Source organism: Leuciscus leuciscus (genome assembly GCF_965113295.1).
Source record: "Leuciscus leuciscus genome assembly, chromosome: 15".
Taxonomy (NCBI): domain Eukaryota; kingdom Metazoa; phylum Chordata; class Actinopteri; order Cypriniformes; family Leuciscidae; genus Leuciscus; species Leuciscus leuciscus.
In genome coordinates, this window is record NC_138739.1 from 32,748,286 (window position 1) to 32,761,991 (window position 13,706).

The window sequence follows — 13,706 nt, forward strand, 5'->3', positions numbered from 1 at the left end:
TGATGTCGATGCAGCCCTGGAGAGAATCAATATATCTTCAGATTATTTAGACTCTTCAAAGATAATTGCTCTGCTGAAATTTATAACTTGATATACTCGGAGGAGAACAAGTTATTCATATATTGCTTGAACTGCATATAAAGTATTTAGCCTTTGTGAATCCATTCACAGGACTGCCCTGGAATTGGATAGAGCTGAAAGTATTATAACCTGTAATCTTTTGTTGATTTTGCTACACATCTTTTTATTGTATAACCAGTATTTTAATCCTTTGTATAAATAAATTTTATTTTATAAAGACAAGTACCGTTTATTCATATTTCAGCTCATCACAAGACAGTTCTATAATAATAGCAACAGAGCATTATAATTAGAGTTACCCTGTTGATTGTTCTTCAAGAAGCCCTTGGACAAGATACTGCTGGAAGGTAAGCATAACTTTTGGTCCATAGGCTTGTACTTGTAGAAATGTATTGTTTCACAGTAAGGTTATTATATTCCTAGATTTGCTGATATATATTAGACAAGCCGAGGGAGACTATCTTTGTAAACCTGACCTGACAGCACAAGGCTATTCTAGATAACTTTGGTTACTATGAAGCTAATCAGGAGATGAGATAATATCAGATCTCACAACACTGTTTAAAAGCAACCTCATCCTGGTCTGCTCCGCATCGCGCATCAACGAAAATGCCTTTCTGAGAACGATTTAGCCGTTCACAGCACATACATATTGTAATAAAACAATATGATGTAATAAAATTGTATAAAATGCATATATAAATGCGATAAAACACTTCATATCTGCGTTTTCCCTCCTCGTATGCCTTGCATCGCGAGTCAAAGAAAATGGCGTCTGTGAAAAAAGTTTCAGGTTGTTTCGTCGCGCCCAGCGCGTAAATGTCCCGGATGTAACTAATAACACTCTCTCCGTGTAAATTTAGTAACTCTACATATTTACACCAGCCAGAGGGTGCGGTTTGCACTAGCAGTGTTAATCCCTTGAAATTCAACACCAGAAATTGAACTCTTTACTCTAAGAGTCCTTAACACCAGGATTTCAACACTGGAGATTTTGCTGTGTATGTTTCTTTCATGTTATATATTTGGCAACAGTTCTTCTAACCCTAATTGATGGAGTGTGTAGCTTTTCATTTCCTAAACAACCATGTAGGAAGAAACATCATGGCCATATTCCAGGATGATGATGTCAAGATTCATATATACATACAGTATATGTGTGTGTATAGTTCACTTTCTTTTGATGTTAAAGTGTATCTGGTGAGATTTTGGTATATGAGTAGCTGTGGACCATACGCATGTACCTCTCAGATCTCAAAGATCAGAGAATCCACAGCAGGTTAAGTGCAGTAATGATGGTATGAGTGTGTTTATGTCGAGTGTGAGCGCTGAGAGTGCATGCCTGTGCTTGTGAGTGTCAGATGGAATGGCTTACAGTAACAGCCTGTTACAATACTAGGAAAATACTATTAAGTGTCTCTCCATCACTCTGAAGAAGAGTGGAGGGATTCTAAAGGTAAATGCTGATCATGTTATAGATGTGGGTGAAAGACAGTAAATCTCTAGTTTGATTTTTAATACCAAGTACCATATGCAATGAGAAACACTCTCTCCACACACACAAAAAACACTAATATTTTTACATACATCTTTTTTCTTTTTTATCAGTACGGTCATGCATTGCTCAGTCATGGTTTATCTTAGATAAACCGGGTTTGGCTTAACCGCACAGGTTATCTTTGAACTGCACACCTGTTGGTACTTTAAAAAAGCTGGCAGGTGAGTGGAGATGAAGGGGCCTATGAGACAAGCCAGAGAAGGAAGGGGAATGTGTGTGTGTGTGTGTGTGTGTGTGTGTGTGTGTGTGTGTGTGTGTGTGTGTGTGTGTGTGTGTGTGTGTGTGTGTGTGTGTGTGTGTGTGTGTAATGCTGGCAGTAATTGTCCCTTTGGCTTCTTGCCTGGTTTGTAATGGCTGGTGCTTTTTAATGGCACCGCAGCAGGTTGAGCTGGTGAATGAGGACATACTGTTACTGTAAATATAATAAAACAGAGCAGACGATCTAAACAGGAGGCCTCTCTCGCAGTGCCCTTCAGTTTGAGCTGGCGGGGAGGGCATTGTTTCTTTCTTCCTCTGTGTTATGACTAGATATTAGGCTCTCAGGGTCTTTCACACACTCACACACAATCTCTTATGACTGCGTGTGTGAATATGCAAGGAGCTCATGAACATGTCTTCGAAAATGTGATTTAAAATTAATTACACCATAAACTATTTAAGTTTTTTTTTATTATTATTAAAATAGTGATGTCTGACTCTTTTAACCATAACTGGAAAGGATCTCGCTTGCATATGTCAGCTAATACTTGTTAAATTGCACCCTCTGGTGGTGATGGACTAGACTGCAAGATTTAGACATTGTTGTAATGCCAGATCAAACATGCTATCAGCATATCATGGAGCACCGCAAAAATAGATACTGGGGCCACATATTGAGAATTTGTTCCAATAACTTATTCATGGCCATGTTTTATGAAGTCATTCCATTGTTTTAGTTAAATCATTGCCACACCATAGGCTACTAATTCATTCCCTAAATTGTGGCCACGTTTTCCAAAATCATTCCCTTGTTTTAAAGGTACCGTATGTAAGAAATGCATTTCAATTAATCATAAAATGGCCCTGATATGTCACTAGACATTAAGAAATCATGTTCATTTCAAATACTTATATCACTGACAACAGTAGTCCGGCCAGGATATATTGTCATTTAAAACAAAAAATGGGTCGCCAGGATGATTTAAGGAAAATATAATTAAATTTTTAAAAAAAATTTTTTTCATAAAATCATAGTCTATAGGCCTATATAAAAGAAACACGCGAAATATTGCTATTTAAACAATTAATAGATTAATAAAACGAAATAAAAAACTGACAGCATGCTGCTGAGTTTGGTTCATTTCTGTGAGGCGCGGCGTCTCACAAACAAGTTGACGGAAAGGAAACCGAGACGGCAGTTTGTTTGTTTTCTTTATTTTACAAAAGCACAATGTTGTGTTTTATTGCGAGTGTACACACATATAAATAAATACTTTGCAGATTCGAATGATGTCCTGTATGAACAAAATAACGGAGTATATTTTTATGATTCCATCGCGCCGGTGGCGCCTCACACGCACACAACATATTCCAGCATTGCAATCTTGCAATCGCAGCCGATTCATTATCAAAATAAAATAGTCAACCTCACAAAAAAATTACACTGCTCTGTTTAAATAGTCAGTAGCCTACAATTCGTGCCATTCAGCGTAGGCCTAAGCACCGCTCCACTGTGATGTTTGCAAGCACATTTTGCGCATGTGAAGAGGGTGATTTTTTTGAAGAGGGATCGATATTGGAACGTGAGTGAAGTACAAAGAAGTGTACTTTCCTCCGTAATTTCCTATGGGGACGGGGGGACATGTTTTCAAAATCCAAAATCCCGTTTGCTATTTATTTTAGTGTGCACGCGATGTTCCCGGACGCGGACGCGCGCGCATCGACATAGGCTCGGCCTCGGTCCTGCTCCTCCGTGGTATCGCGGTTGCGGCACAGGTGATGAAACGTCAGAAACAACAACAGGTGACTAAGCTATCGTTATATGATCCCGCTCTTATTCATGCAAATGCTTTTAAACCATTCATGCGCGACAAGACAAAAGAGAACGCGCTGTCAGTAAATGTCCTCCTGACACACACACACACACACACACATAACACACGACCCACGTATAGATGCGCGCCAGTAGGCCTATCAAGTTATCTTTCGCGCTAGAACGAACAACACGCATGTATGCCAAAATGTCCGTTTTGTCGAGTATCCTCACAAGAACAGTCTTAAATTAGTTAAATAAAATCTTAAATGAAAGTAAAGAGTAGTGAGAGAATGGGATGCATGAGATCGTCAGCTGTGGCTGATCCTAAAGTGGCAGCAGCTAATTCTCTGAGAAAATTACTAACTGCTCTTGACTAAAGAATGCGTGTAGCTTTAATACGGATTTCTCTATATTTAGTTTATAATTTATGCAGTGCGGAATGTTTTGATAACCTTATCCAATTTCTGTATATTTCATATCTGTTAGACAGGAAAGGCACAGGTAAATATGACATTTATAATGGGTTTATGTAAGGTTTGTTTTAAGTTCACTTAAATTAAAAGTTTTTATATTTTTTGAAGCCTAATAAATATTTAAAATTTGGGGGGATAATCATTTTCATTTTTTCTTAGAAGCCTATAATAAATAATAGTTTAGCATCCAAATAAATCGCGAATATGGAAAAAAAATTATTCGAATGAGAGAGTTACGTGAGCCCAACGCCGCTTACGTTCACTTTCGCTTTAAATTATTTCGTTTTGGCTTGTTTATAGATATTTTTTCATTCTTGTTCTGTTCTGAATATCATTAAATTTAAAGGATTTGTTGTGGAATATTTTTAGTGAATTTTTTAAGCATACATCAAACGATAGTAGGCTATATTAATTGGTTTAAATTCTTACAATGGTTAATGGTTAACCGGTTAATTAGCATCCCTGTAGCTTTAGCTAGATCAAAAGAGTGCAGAATCAACTTTGCATTGCGATCGCGAGCCACTGCACGTGCATCATCAAAAGCGGTTGTTAAGAGAAAGCTTAAGAATAGGCCTATATAGGCCTATGGGTCGCGTCAATAAAAAAAAATAAAAAAAGGGTCGCTCTTGAAAAAGTTTGAAAACCACTGATTTAAAATATCCCCAGTTGCAGCCCTCAACTGATGTTGACATGTTGTGTTTTGTCCTGATGCTCCACCCTCCACCTATCTACCAATCACGAAGTCAGTAGTGTTTCGGCATCCGGGTTGCCAGCTCTGCTCTAGTTACGACAGCTGCAGCTACAAACGTGTCGGATAAAAAATGTCTAACGTTACGAAACCTAAAAGACCTTGTTATGAATCCGCAACATGACATCATGACTTTGCGTAAACATACACGCCACTTTCAAGTCAAAAGTGGCGTGTTATCTATCCGCGTGTATGTTCACGCCGAAACGAACCGTCATCTTCCGCGTGTATGTCTACGCCGTTAAATGTCCGAGCGAAACGGAGCAAAATGTACGTGAAATAATCACGTTGGTCCTCTTTGGAAAACGTGTAGATGTCACAGTTTAACAGCCTCAGACGTGAATCTTACACGTACCATTATCCCCGGACGTTTGCTAATCCTACCCCTAAATCTAATCATAACCATTTCTTAAAACTATAGGCTACAATTATAAAGAAAAACAACAGACAGACAAGTATAATCACAATAATTTATTTAATGAGAAAATGTCAAAATCGGTACCAAAAGTTGTTCACGTGACGATGTGTCGCAGTCCTCTCTGGCAGTGGTTTTGTATGAGGTAACAGACAGACCAGAATTTAAGTTATTAATTCAAATCCATGAAAACGTTAATCCGTCTTCGGTTCGGTTCGCTCCCTCTGAGGGCTGCGCGGCAATGCCATTTTCCTACATATCTGTCGTGTCATTACGTTTTATCATTTTAATATTGTCCATAAAATGGGTATGTTTAGGTGTGGGAGTAGAGTTAAGGGATCTTACATTTATAATCTATACAATGGTATAGGAAATTGTACAGATATCTTCAAGATATGGCAAACGTGTATGGGCGTTAAACTGTGACATCTACACGTTTTCCAAAGGGGACCAACGTGATTATTTCACGTCTTGTCGTGATACCGGGGAATCGATATTTTTTTTTCCTAGGATGGTAGGAGAAGATTAACCCCAGTGACGGGTAGGTTTAGGGACTTTTAGGGAGTTGGGGTCAGTGATGCGCGGGTTGATCCGAAATGAGCGGGTGCCTGCGGTCACCCGCGGTTACCCGCGGTTACGAGTCATCCAAAAATATTTGTAATGATATTCGGGTCGCGGTCGGTCGGGTCGTTTGAAATAAAGATGCCAATTAAACCTTTGTAATTTATATAGTACTAGAGAGCATATGAGCGGAGTGGAGCGGTGAGAATCTCCGCTCATCGCTCACGGAACTGTCCACCCCTCCGCTCCCCCGCTCAAACATCAGGCCGCTCCGCTCATTATCGCTCAGCGCTCAACGCAGTTTGCTCCGCGCTCCACCAAAATCGCCCCCCGCTCGCTCCAAAAAAGGAAAAAAAATCTACATGTATATCACTGTTAGCTTAGACCACAGCCTTACCTCCTAAAGAACTAATGAGCAACAACAACATTTTTCAAATAGAAATGTTTTATTTCAAATTAGGCCTAGGCTATAAGGAATATCCCAGCTAACAATTTTACGTTCTGGGAACGTTAGTTTTTGGTTCCCAGAACGTTCCCGGAACGTTCCCAAGAACGTTCCCTATTGGTTAGCCAGGAAAGTTTTCTTTACGTTAATAGAACGTTCCCTATAGGTTAGGGGAACGTTCCCGGAAGGTTCTCGGAACGTTCCCGGAAGGTTCTCGGAACGCTCCCGGAAGGTTCTCGGAACGTTCCCGGAAGGTTCTCGGAACGTTCCCGGAAGGTTCTCCTAACGTCTACACATCCTGATATGCCTGTACACAAATTATAGGTCTACAAACAACATAATCTACATTGTTTATTGTTCAAACACTTAAAAATCCTATGAATATATTATTACAATAAATTGAATTTACAGAAACTATCATTAATAAGTAAATCAATCAGTTTGTATTAAATAAATAAATCAGCACACAATCCATGTTTTTGTTGATTCATTGTTTAATTATCAACCTCAAATAAGTCATCAAAAACAGCGTTAGCAAAATGTATTCAGGAACAGTAATTTACATTTAATATTTCAAACATGAAAATATTTCAATAAATAAAACTGCACAAACATTTTAATTAAAACTATCTTTTTGCAAACTGTAGCCTATAACTTAGAACAAAATTGAAAAAGTCTTCATTTATATACAATATACATGAATGTGCCAATCTTCACTCCGCTCAAAACATTTAAACTCCCAAAACCATCTGCAAATTTAACAAGAAAATAAAAAGACAACGCGTTACATGTACACACAATCCCATGCCAAAATTCAAGCCCTGTAATGGCATTAAAATTAATCCTGAGCAAATGAAAAGAGTGAGGTGGGATTGTGTGTCACAAGCTGTAGGAGATATGAGAGCACGAGCGCTGCTGGTATCGGGTATTTATTCAGATATTTCAGCATCAATATGTATAGAAAAATTTATATATTTGAAAACACTACATTGCATTTATTTATATTGCACTATTTATTATTTCAGACTACAAATCAAAAAAGGAATGTTTTAGGGTAAGGATACCCATTAAGCCTATGTACCCTTTAAGCCCACTTTCGACTCTGAAGTCAAATAAAAAACAGAGAAAATAATATTCAAGTCTAGTGAACTCTGACCTGCGAATTCGCTCTACATATAACGTGTAAGTCTCACCTCCAATGAAGAATTTGAAAACCTGTAACTGCTGTGTTGTTTATGAGAGAGAAAGAGAAAAAAAGTTTGAAACTACTATCAATTTTTTTTTTTATCTGTGACTTTACACCTACAAATTCCACTGTCACAGGTGCTCAGTTTTGCTATAATGATGCCCTCACAGAACATGGTAATAATCAGCCATCCATGCAAAAGCAAAGGTCAGTGTAGTTTACAGGAACATCTGTCCAGGCCAACATCTGATGCCTTGATGCCTTCCGCTGGGATCCCAGAAAACCTGAAATAAAATAAATATATATTACAGTTCAAAATCTATCATACATACATCTCATCTGGTATCACAAATTATCATTCCAGGTTCACTTTAAGATATGCTCAATATTAGGGCTGCACAATATTGAAAAATGTAGAGTTTATTTAGAGATATCAGCCGTATGGTTTAGTGCATGCGCGGCTCCAGGTTTGTATCTGGTAAATTACCCCACTAATAATGCCCAGAATGGCACCAAACTTCTACAGTAGTACAAATAGGTTCTGTACTCATTAAACCAGGCATTGGAAAGTTTGTAAGTAAAATCAGGAGTTTATTTAAATAACATTTGCCTGATGGCGAATGCTACTGCTGACGCGAATGTTGATGTCACTTGATGAGTACAGAACCCATTTGTACTTCTGTACTACTCATTTTCCCCGACATAGAGCAGATCGGCACACAACAAAAACTGCTGTTCGGATGTTCCCTTTTCTGATATTTTAGCATTCGTGACATTTTAATTAAAACAGAAATAAGAATTTTAGTGTAATAAGCGAAAATTAACAGTAAACCGAGATCACCTACCGCTGCAGATGTGTACGGAAGTGAAAAGCGGAAATGCTTAGACCTCTTTCCGGTTCGACTGCTGGGCGCTCCGCATAACCCCTATTGGGGGGATTTTGTAGAGGAGTGAACCTGCATAGAAAATTACAATAGATAACAAGTATAGATAAATACAATAGAAGAAAAATACAGTTGAAATAAGCAGTGCATTATGTTTTTCAGTTAAATCTGAAAACATCAGGTACAGAAATTGAATTATCAAAATGTAAAATAAGTCTTCACTGTAAAAATAAAATAACTATAAATTAATTAAATGTATCTTTGCTAAAGCTACAAGTCATTTTCTCTTTTGATGTTTGATCACCATTGGCGACACAAACAGCTGCGGGTACGTTAGGCTACTGTCCCTTTAAGACGAATGCGCAGACCTAATATAAATGACACGCATCTGTTTTCTTTCTGTTTAAAACACACAAGACTGTTTACGAGGAAACTCGCCAAGATGGGCATTTTGACAAGATGGGCTAAACTCACCTTCTTCATCTACTGACTATGGATGGCATCAAGGTCTTGTCCTGAAGAATCACAGGGCCAAACAATAGGGATTATATCTCATCTGGTAACAAGAGCAAAGCCATAACTTTAAGAACTCTACTGATATATTTACCCCCTGATATTGCATTGGGGGTATCAATTCAAACATTTTTAAAGGCTAAGAGTATGAGCCACAGCTGCCCAAGATATCTGTGATAAATAACTGCCTAAAGTTGTCGACCCCCTGAACCACATTCAGCATTTAAAAGTACAAAGAATTTCAGTATTGATCAATAAAAAAAAACATACAAATACATAAATACCTTTGAGTTGGACAGTATGGTGTCAGTCTCATTGGCCAACATAATTCAAAACAGACCTAAAGAAATAGTAAGAATATACTAATGATCAGGATATCATGTTATCATAATAGTTAAATGAATTATAATTATATCTATGACCATTATAATATTGTATTAGTCGCCTACTATTTAGCTGATTATTTAGCTGATTATTATTTATTACAGGCTCCTCAAGGACAATCTCACTGAAAAAACCTGGGGTTAATGATTTTAAAATGTGAGACTTATTTCAAAAGCATAAATCTTACAGACCCCAAACCTTTGAACTGTATGTTTGAGGTGGTTTTGCTTACTAGTCATATGGTTCATAGCCATGGAGATTGTCTTGGACAGGGGGTGCAGCAGGCCATCACAGCATGATGATCTAGGAACATAATAAGCTATTTGTCACAGAGCCAACAATATTACATGGGATTGGTTTAATAAAAGGAACCAAGCTAGAACAGAGGTGAAATGCAGAAAAGATAAATATATAAAAATCTTAAGATAATATATTGTGAAATAAATGCATATGGAATTATTATCATGATTAAACAATAACTCACCCCTTGTTGTAGAGGATTTTTTTTCTCTCTCGCTATTCTGAAATCACATTTTAGCAATATTGGTAAGTGACGTCACTGATTAAGTTAACAATACAGTGCATTCTTTTAGGTTAAATAAATTAGCTTACTTCCAATCACCCATTGACAAATTACCAGCAAAACTATAAAAAACTGTTATCTACACTAAATATGTGTTTAAAAACCCAAACTTTCATAAATAAGACCTTAACTTAACGTAACTTAGGCCTAACGTTCTCTTCTGAAACCGGTTAGCTTAGATGCTAACGGACTTTTTCAAAGACACAAAACCATTTCTTTAAAGTAAATATTCAACAGAAGCGTGTCAATTACACGTAAGAAATGTGTCAGGGACGTTTGTGTGTATTATTTGTGAGATTTTGTTGACTAAACTTACCTGAAAGCAGTGAAACCAACAGCGACAGACGGGAGTTTTGTTGTTTGTCAGTTGTTGATGACGTTTCTGGTTTCCATCTGCTGAGGAGCGCACGTGCGCGCTCCAGTGTTTGATTCCGCGCATGCGCATTAAAACACTTCAAAGTCACGCAGCATTTAAATAAACATATAGAATTAAAATGTATAACATAATTTAAAATATCATTAATAAAAAGTTATTGCGAATAGATCTGAACGTTGTTGGTTATCTTATAACCTTAGGGGACCGTACTGACGACGTTGTCAGTTGGTAATCTGCCTGTTAAGTGATATTAAAATAATAACCTGCAGAGAACGTTCCCAGAACGTTCTCTTTAGGTTATAAAAATAAAACCTAATAATAATTAACTAAAAAAGACTGCCTACCAATGAGCAAAGTTATTGATTACTTAGGCATTATCTACTGCCTGATAATGGTCATGTAATTAACAGAGGTGGAAGTAACGAATTACAACTACTCACGTTACTGTAATTAAGTAGTTTTTTGGGGTACTTGTACTTTTTTGAGTATATTTTTAAATCTGTAATTTTACTTGTACTCAAGTACATATTAAACTAAGTAATCTACTTCGCTACTTGTAAAATCACATTTCGTTACTGAGTACAATTTGAATTGGCCAATAAAAATATTCGATCGTAAACGGACCAATAACCCCCCTGATATCCCCCGCCGCAGTCGCAGGTTTTGAAGAGCTGATCATAAGTGAAGGAGGCGAGGAGCTCAGAGTGATTGATGGCTGGACTGAAAGTTTGGAGAAACAACAATCTACATCGTAGTATTGTCAAAATATCTATATTTTTATACATATCAATACTAAAATATCTGTCAATACTCATTTTGGCCTATAGCCTACACCGATACTATAACGTTACCAGCTGTGCATTCTCTTATCTCATCTCAACGACAGCGAGTTTGACACACCCGCCTCCTCTCAGCACGGGATTGCAGGTAGGCCTATTACGCATAATTGTATTAATACCTGCAAGTTTCTATGGCATATTTTAATGGCAAATGTCACGAGTGCAATATTATAGCGCGAGGGCACATTCATGTAATCGCAGAAAACTGGACGCGAGCTCTCAGATACGAATGAACTGGACTCGAATATTGAGTGTGCGCTCTCGGACTGTGTCATATCATATCATGTGCAATCGCAAATCTCTCCAAGTGGTTCTCACTGCAGACTCAAATGACGTCCAGCTCCAATCTCTCCATGCTCTTTAATTAAACGTTGTCAAAAGTTATGAAAAATCTAGTCTTTTTTGCAAATTAAATTCAGTTTGAAATCAAGCTTCCTTGTGCTGTGTGTGAGCTATTGCAACAGTTAACGTTACCCTATTGTAAAGACAAATACACTGAGTGAGTAAATATTTAAGTTAGATTATTGTAATGGTTATTGATCAATATTTAAATATGTAAACAAAAGCCTAAATTAAAATCTCACTGTATAAAGTGGACGTGTCTCTTCAGAAGACTTGAATTAAACTTTTCCATTCAAATAGATTACTGTTACAATGAGTAGCTTTTCGATGCTTGAAAATAATGATTGCCTTGACAAAATGGATGGACAAAAATGTAGATATTAAAATATTTAGTATGTGGTAGTTTTCCCGATGGTATTAAAAATACTGACATATTTCAAGGTATCATATTGAAGTTAGAAATTCCAGTATCATGACCACTTATTAATGTCCTTCGACAATAAGGTAAAAAAACGTGTTAAAAGTAGCTATTTTCTACATAAATCTATGATTTGGCTGAATATTTATTGGTAATACATTAACTATCGCCAGCTAAAAAGTAACTAGTAACTAGTACTCTGAGTAGTTTTTGAGAAGAGTAATTTGTACTTTTACTTAAAGGAGAACTCCGGTGAATTTTCAAGTTAATCTTGATCGTTTTACCTTTGTGAGTACTGTCTATAGAAAAAAAAACGAACCGGATCGGTGCTTGCAACACGGAGCTGTTACAGTTAATGCCCAGAGCTCCCATTCAGCTAAAACGGCAGTTTTGGGGGCATCGACCTAAAGAGTGTCTTTGTGCCTCTTAACAGACACAAAATGCAATTAAAATGTCTGTCCAACATGAACAGGGCCCTTACATGACAACAAGATGCGTTTAGCAACTTAGCCATTGTTTAAACTCACCTAAATAGTGTTTTAGACGGCTAGCTGTAGTCTCGCGCTGAAGTCCCGTGGGATCTCAGTAGTAGCCGGAACACGACGCTCCTCCCACCTGCACTATGTGCGCGATTTCCCCCCCCCAAACCACTTCAGCGGAAATCCCGCCCTGCAGCTGATTTAATTGGTTTAGGTTACAGTGACGATTGACATGACCAATGAAAACCTTAGAATCAGCTGCAGGGCGGGATTTCCGCTGAAGTGGTTTGGGAAAAAAAAAAATCACGCGCACTTTTTCCGGCTACAACTGAGTTCCCACGGGACTTCAGCGCGAGACTACAGCTAGCCGTCTAAAACACTATTTAGGTGAGTTTAAACAATGGCTAAGTTGCTAAACGCATCTTGTTGTCATGTAAGGGCCCTGTTCATGTTGGACAGACATTTTAATTGCATTTTGTGTCTGTTAAGAGGCACAAAGACACTCTTTAGGTCGATGCCCCCAAAACTGCCGTTTTAGCTGAATGGGAGCTCTGGGCATTAACTGTAACAGCTCCGTGTTGCAAGCACCGATCCGGTTCGTTTTTTTTTCTATAGACAGTACTCACAAAGGTAAAACGATCAAGATTAACTTGAAAATTCACCGGAGTTCTCCTTTAAGTACTTTTTTGACACCAGTACTTTTACTTGTAATTGAGTATTATTTCAGTAATGTAACGGTACTTGTACTTGAGTACAAATTTTCAGTACTCTTTCCACCTCTGGTAATTAAGCATTTGATAAATGGTGTTAAAGCACAAAACATTGCAAACCATTCAATTGGTTTAAGAAAAACAGAACCTAAAAATAACTTACAGGGAATGTTCTCTTTAGGTTATAAATTAAACCTAAAAATAACCTACAGGGAACGTTCTTGGAACGTTCCCTTAAAGTTATAAAACTTGGTTGGACGTCACCACGACAGACCGGTACATCGACCACATTACTGCAGAAGCTGCAACGATCCGTCTGTCAATCTCCCGTTCCATCCTTCCCTCAATCGCGAACAAGACCCCAAGATACTTAAACTCCTCCACTTGAGGCAGGAACTGAACCAACCTGAAGTGGGCAAACCACCCTTTTCCGACTGAGGACCATGGTCTCGGATTTGGAGGTTATAAAAAGTTATAAAAATAGAACTTAAAAATAACCTGCAGGGAACGTTCCCAGAACGTTCTCTTTAGGTTATAAAATTAAACCTAAAAATAACCTACAGGGAACGTTCTGGGAACGTTCTCTTAAAGTTATGCAGATAGAACCTAAAAATAACCTACAGGGAACGTTCCCAGAACGTTCTCTTTAGGTTATAAAATTAAACCTAAAAATAACCTACAGGGAACGTTCTGGGAA

General features: G+C 37.7%; 3 long non-coding RNA genes across 3 annotated transcripts; 2 read left to right on the forward strand and 1 right to left on the reverse strand.

The window, feature by feature from the left end:
• The first annotated feature begins 3,794 nt into the window (after window positions 1-3,794).
• On the forward strand, window positions 3,795-4,428 carry LOC309474984. Its single transcript, XR_014197453.1, has 2 exons — window positions 3,795-4,119; window positions 4,155-4,428. It is a non-coding gene; the product is annotated as an uncharacterized lncRNA (long non-coding RNA).
• A 1,901-nt stretch (window positions 4,429-6,329) lies between these two features.
• LOC309476803 lies at window positions 6,330-6,584 on the forward strand. Its single transcript, XR_014198371.1, has 2 exons — window positions 6,330-6,483; window positions 6,550-6,584. It is a non-coding gene; the product is annotated as an uncharacterized lncRNA (long non-coding RNA).
• Window positions 6,585-6,732: 148 nt separating this feature from the next.
• On the reverse strand, window positions 6,733-10,572 carry LOC309476800. The gene is made up of 7 exons (XR_014198370.1): window positions 10,162-10,572; window positions 9,747-9,783; window positions 9,495-9,565; window positions 9,163-9,218; window positions 8,840-8,921; window positions 8,327-8,437; window positions 6,733-7,765 (listed from the first exon to the last, which is right to left on the reverse strand). It is a non-coding gene; the product is annotated as an uncharacterized lncRNA (long non-coding RNA).
• Between the last annotated feature and the right edge of the window lie 3,134 nt (window positions 10,573-13,706).